General features: G+C 39.4%; 1 long non-coding RNA gene across 1 annotated transcript in view; it reads left to right on the top strand.

The window, feature by feature from the left end:
* Positions 1-6,988, top strand: part of LOC148737284 (uncharacterized) — a 243,101-nt gene that overhangs the window by 184,211 nt on the left and 51,902 nt on the right. The window lies entirely within an intron of this gene.

Genomic DNA, 6,988 nt, shown 5'->3' with positions numbered 1-6,988 from the left:
TGTTTGGAAACATTGTGAGTTTTATTGAACGTGAAGCGTGACGAATTTACTCATAGAAGCCGTTGCGCTTCCCTTTTACGAATCCTTTCTTCGCGTCTGATAAATGACATGAATAAAAATTCAAGTATTCGGAAGTCTTCGTCTCTTTGTAATGCGTTTGGACGAGGAGGGTCGATTCCCTGTTAAACCTCTCGCTTTCGTACACTTTTGTGTTTAAGGATATAATTTCTGAGTCTGATATTTCAACCGTGAATAGTGATTGCATCGAGGTACATGTACATAATGGAGATAAAATAATCTTTTGACAGAATGTAGCTGTTTGTCCGTCTTACAAATTCTTCTATTTTGTCTTTGGTTCTGTTCCGCAGACAGAAAACGTCGTCAATATACCTCTTCCGTCCGAAGTAGCGGTTTATTTGTACTCTTAGCGTATAATAACCTTTGTCTATTTTTGCCATTACAATATTGGCAAAAGCCATTGCCGCTATGGCATTCTTTGCCTTTTCCGTTCAGTTTGTGAGAAAAAGTATCGAGTTCCTGAATTATTCTTCTATTTTGTTTTTTGTTCTATTCCAAAGACAGAAAACGTCTGCAATGTATTTCCTCCACCATAGCGACCTAGTTTTGCTCTGAGTAATAATTCGCTAATTATATTTTTGCAATAAAAATAAAGGCAAAAGCTACTGCCGTTGTGGAATTTTTTGTATTGGTGGAATGTGGCCCTTAAAAGGACTAGGTACAAGTGCTTGGCAGCTGAGTTAGCTCGATCCTAGTCCTCGTCTTCGTTGGTTTTTCGTTACAAAGGAGAGCACTGGAGTTGAGATCGGGAAGGCGCTGAATCGCTCTCACTTTGAAGCTTTGAAAATGACCATAAAAAGTTTCGCTTCGGCCACTTATATTGAGGTTCATCGGTAAAATCTAAGAACATTCCTAACACTGCTAACCGCTTGAATGCAAGTGACCATTTAAGCCGACTCTTCTCGGCTACAACTAGGAGGAAATTGAGAAAAAATCATACTTTCAAAAGTTTGTGTTCTGATAGGAAATTCTGTGATGAAACGTAATCGTTCGCCACAATTTACAATAACCTCCAGAAGTACAGAATCTCAACGTTCCAGGTAATCTAGCCCAGTTGAACAAAAATGAAAACAAAATGGAGTGACCTCATTTGTAACACTCCAAAACTGAAATAGCCTGACAGCACGAACAACTACGAGTTAGTCGTCGAGTTCAAACACAGTTCAAAGGATTTCCTGCGAATATATTGTAAATCGAACAATAAACGTATTCCTCTGCATCGTCATCATTGATCTGCCTTTTTTAAAAATAAGGATGGATAAATTTACAGCATCATAATCATAAGGCAAAATAAAATCAATAAACCACCGCGCTAATATGAGAGGCCACCACACTTATGAAAAATAAATTAAAAAACAAAATGCTGCGAATGTACGGCTTGGCCAATTGAGTGATTATTCTTATATAATAGACTCAAGCATTTTCGTCTTGAGGCTGAGGAGACTTGACAAAGCAAGTGAGAGATATAGAAAGAGACTGAGTTCTAAATTTGGAGAGGAGACACTGGTAAAAGGAATTGCAGTTGCTTGAGATTTGTCTTTGTCTGGAAGGAGTCCATTTTTTAACCCAAACACCCCAGTCAAACAGAAAATGACCAAAACAGACGATTCAATCTCCTATTTTGAGATATAATCCAAGCATACCAGATGCTCGATTGAATTCTGCGAGATGTGTCACAGAAGGACACTTCTCGGACATCGAGGCCACAGGACGCCGTCAGTCATAACTTAATAAGGCTACTTTCCACCTTCGCGGGTGTCCTCCTGGAAAAGGTTCGTACGCGCGCTAGTTTCAAGAAAACCCTTGTAAACTATACATAAAAAAGCTTAAAAGAAGTAGTTTACAATAAAAGTATGATTTAGGCGATTTTTTTTTCATTTAGGGAGTGTCAGGAGCCGGTAAGGCGTGAAATGACCGAGGGTCCTCCTATTGATGTTATCGGGTTTCGAATCCCGCAGCACGAGCAAAATGGCTGGACAGTCTTATGAGCAAGGCATCAATCAACAAAAGTGTGTCAGGCTTTTCAGAAATCTGATTGGTTGTCTAAAGTTAGAGAAGCGTAAAATATGCGAGACGTGTTGCATAAATGGACGCCTCGTAAAAAATATTTCCAATATCAAAATCTCCAGACAAATTTTCTTTCCTCATTATCCCTGAAATGAATTGGCGAAATTTTACGGAAATCGGACAAATCTGCATAGCCTATAAATTCGCTTAAAGGGGATGCATTCCTCTCTGAATCAGATGCGAGATTTTAGCGCCTAAGGGTTTATAACTAAAGGGCCGACCATTTAACTCTTGAAGGGGGGGGGGGGGGTTGTGGGGTGGGTAACTTTGAAAAAAAATATCCTACAAGCGCTTGTTGGAAGAAAAAAATTGCGTGCAGCCCAAATGTAACAGAAAAAAAAAGAGCATTCAGAAAGGAAAAAAATATCCTGCCCAGCAGATTGCTAAAAAAAAAAACATTATTGATGAACAGAAATCACCCCCCCCTCAAAAGTTAAATGGTCGGCCCCTAACTAGCGCCACACGAAGGGATTATCTCGCCTCCTGAATCCGCGAACCAATAGGAGGACGGGACTTAGCGTCAATGAAAATAATCAAGATTTTCCCGGGGAAAGTCTCGCATAGCACTCACGTTTTTTATATCACTCCGTGGCATGTCGAGTAATGGACAAAGTTGACAACGGAAAAACCCGCGGCTTTTTATATTTTTCTTTTTGTAAAGGTTAGGTAAAATGTCTAACTTTAATTTAGTCCAATAAAAGAAAAAGCGATTTTTTCGGCCTCTAAAGGTTAGAGGTAACCTTAAGAGCACGTTTATTGTGTTTCATCACGTGCGATATGTTACTTATTCCAAAACTATTTTATATTATATTGGCATACTTAGAAGAAGTGCTAAAAATAAAGAATTAAAAGTTATGTTCCTTGGGTGCTAAATCTTTCCCAGCCAACCGGTCCCCTCCGTCCCCCCCGTCCCTCCCCCCCCCCCCCCCCCACACACACACTTTTTTTCTTGCCTATCTTCCACTTTCACGGTAATCTTTCCCCTCTCTCTTCATACTTCTCTGATTTAAAAAAACGTGTCGGTGGCTAACATTTCAAATTACATGGAGACTGAACGCTCGAAACGTCAGCGTTGAAACTCTTTACGGTGGCCAATTGACTTTATCAACTCAGTTGATAAAACCAAAATTACCTTATTACTCCCAGCGACGCAGCAGTACAGTTTCTTTAGAAACTTACCCCATTCATTCATTAAACTTATTATCACTTAGCCTTCCCTACTTTAAATTAGGAAACCAGAAGTCCTCTATATCTTGATCAAGCCTACAATTAACACCACCACCTGCCCCTAAGGGCCACTTTGTGATGTTCCATTCAATCAACCTCACCATGGTTTCAATGGCCAAAGGAGTCTCCCGACAACGTGAACAAATGGTTCGTTAAAATACGTGACACCTTACTTAAGCAGATGGCTCCGGTCAGGTTTGTTTCGCTTAAATAAAATCCATCTTATTCGATGCAATAACCAAAAATACGCACGGATATTTTATAAAATGCTTAGTTATTTGGAGGTGAAAAACGAACAATGAGCAAAATGTCCGCTCGTAATATTGAACTAGCAAAATAAGCGATTCATTATTCTTGTATTATTTCACGTTCCAATATTTTGGAAAATAAATGCCACGGGAGCAATAGACAAACTCAACTGAAATGGACTGCCCATTGAGGAGTTCTTTACGACCAACAAATTATTCTGATGCACTTTAAATTTCTCTCTAGCTAAAAATAAAACCCAAAAGAAATCAAAGTTTTTATGACTCATTGTTGTCCTGTTTTCTTCCTTATTCAAGCTCTTTCCTACAACGTTATACTGACGCGTATTTTCTTCGCTCCTTCGCCTTAATATAGGTAAAATAGCGTAATAATGTAATAATAAAACAATTTGTCTTTAATACATATATCTTATTAAACATTTTGCGGTGTAGTATCGCTGATTATTTTTACGAGTTGTGCGAGATTTATAATTCAAAACGCCAGATTGTTATTTCAGTGCGTGCGAATTTCGCGGATATTTTTACGGTTCTCTGGAATACAAACATCGCGTGATATTTGAACTCGATTCGCGTGTCATTTCCGCTCTCCATTGTGCAGTTGGATAATAGTAGGAGCGTAGTGAATAGATTTAACTGCGTTTGGATACAAGAGTGGTTTACAGTGTGCCGAATTGGGAGAGAACCTTTGTGACTCCAGATCTTATAGTGCATATTCACGATACTTTAAAAGCAGCTGCTTACATAACTACTTATTCCAAGCTCGTAAATGGTTTTACGTTTCTCAAACCATTACTTTTGTTATTGATGATATGTGACTTATAATCATAACCCTTTTTAATGACTCAGGAACAACAACAGAATATTAATATCAGATGTGTCGATTTATTAAACTATTTTGGTTCTTTACCAATGTGTTCTTTGCATTTCATCGCTGTTAGATCCGCCTCCGTGATAGTTTCGGGTCTCAGCCAAAAGGAAACGATAGAGGAAAAAAAAATAAAGCTTTCCTTTCGAACCAGAATATATTTACCTAAAAGTTATATGTGCTTGGCAGTACAACTTAATGCAAAAAAGAACACCGATAGGTCTACAAAATTTTATTAGGATTATACCACGGTAGGAGTATGCGTTCTATCAAAGGAAGCAGGCTTCAATCTTTTTTGTAGATTACCACTGCTAATTTTGAAACGAAAAATGAACTTAGCGTTTTTGCAGTTTTGCTCTCCTTAGCCTGAATAACTTTCGAGTAGCCTAGTTAACCTTTCAACTGCCAAGATCTGGGCCCGGCTGTTTAAAGGGTGGATAACACTATCCCACGGATAAATCACTATCCCACGGATAAATCACCATCCCACGGATAAATCGCTATCCCACGGATAAATCACTATCCCACGGATAAATTGCTATCCCACGGATAAGTGACAGAAAAACGTATCGCGTTATCCACCGGATAAAGTTTTATCTAGTGGATTGCGCTATCCAACCTTCGAACAACCGTGGCTTAATTGTTAATACTCCCCTCTAGCTGCTACACATTTCCTTGAAAATAAGTTACGAGAATTTGGAGCTAGATCAAGAAAACAATTTCTAGCTTATAACTTGAGATTATAGGGAGAAGTTAATTACATGTTAATCACTTCTGAGAGTTAAGGAGTTCAATATGCAAAGTCAATCCACACATTCACAGAAACCGCCATAAATTTGACCTTCTTTCTGAGAGTGAATTATAACTCGAAGAATAATCCATTAAAAATTATCCTGCAAAACACGAGTAAACTAATTGCGTTTTTATCTGAAGTCCGGCGAAGTCATGGGGCGAGACGACACGACACGAACTAAGAAACACAAAGAAAAAAAAAATTTTATACCTACAGGCTTTTCGAAAATTGGCAGAAGCTGTTTACTGAATTCTTGGCTGCATATCATATTTAACCATTTCCATTCAGGCGGATGTACTTTTGGGATACGAATGTGAGGCTGGGTGTTATAGCGGAGCTTGCTGCGCGCACGAAGGGCAAGCAGTGTAGCCAGATACCTCAGAGAAATTGGTAACTCGTCCAGCCAAGAAAACTCTATTGGTGCATTTCAAGCAGACCTGACAGTGGCAGTATGGAATACTCTATTCGTTTATCCAATCAGCCCCTCTAGGTCGCCGTTATTCAATTGTTCATATATCTATTTCCCACAGCTCTTTGGCTATGTCCATATCTTCTCCAAGCAGGAATATTTTTCACTAACTTTCCAGACGATACAATTTCGATGTCATTCCCAACGAAACACGAGTCTTGATTAATGCACTCTTTGATGCGGCTACAACGCAAGAGGTTTGGACTGGAAAAAACTGAGTTTTCTCACACGCCGCTACGTCACTCATCGCTTTTTTACACGTGAATTAAACCGCCAGTCACGCAAGATTTAAAAAATCTCTCACCTGACAACGTCTTCTAAAATTTACAGTCCACATAAAGACATCCAAAGATCTTTCTTACTAAAGTTAAAAGAAGTTTACGAAGGCAAAACTTAAGGCCTGAGCAAAAGGCTTCAACATTTGCTTCAACAACCTTTCGATTTTGTTGAATGGCAATGTTGAAAGCGTTTGCCATCCCCTTTCAACCGTGTTGAAATGTGTTGAAACGCGTTGGAACGATGTTGAAAGAGTTTAAAAGCCTTTAAACTTTACTTCAACGTCTGTTCAACATTTCTTTTGTTCTCTGGAATGTTCGGAATTTTGAAGCGGAGTTGGAGTCATTTGCCCCGCCCTTTCAACATTGTTGAGTAAGTGCAAGCGCAGTTAAGAAGACGTAACCATGTTCACCATCGATGCAAAGACGGTTGCATAGCTGGGCAATTTTGTGTGTGGCTGTAGTACGTACGGGCGATAATATTTCGATCAGCTGATCCTACAATGGAGGACTAGACACGCCAGACGATTTTGAAGTAGAGATCAACACTACAACAAGGAAAAGAAAACCAACCGAAGAGGATAAAACAAAGAAACCAAAATGGAAGTCTGGCGAGATAGAAACGCTTATTGATGAGCTGGAGAAGCGAAGCTGTCTGAGGGAAGTCTTTGGTAAAGACTACCACAATCGCGAAGAGAGAGAAATCGCTTACACAGAGCTGGAAGACATATTTAAGCATACTAAACAAGATATTAAGGCGAAAATAGCCGGCCTGAGGACGCAACTTGGTCGCGAAATTGCTAAAACAAACTCTTGGAAGTCAGGAAAAGCAACCAGTGAAAACTACAAGCCCTGGTAAGTGTCTCAGGCGTGCAAAGAGCTGGGCCCGAAACTAATTACCAGGCCACTCGCTAAGTTTTGTTGAATGAAATGTTGAAACCGTTCGCT

The sequence above is a fragment of the Stylophora pistillata genome, chromosome 2, assembly GCF_964205215.1.
Source record: "Stylophora pistillata chromosome 2, jaStyPist1.2, whole genome shotgun sequence".
Classification (NCBI taxonomy): Eukaryota; Metazoa; Cnidaria; class Anthozoa; order Scleractinia; family Pocilloporidae; genus Stylophora; species Stylophora pistillata.
The sequence above is the reverse complement of the archived record's forward strand: the minus strand, read 5'-3'. Positions and strand labels throughout refer to the sequence as shown.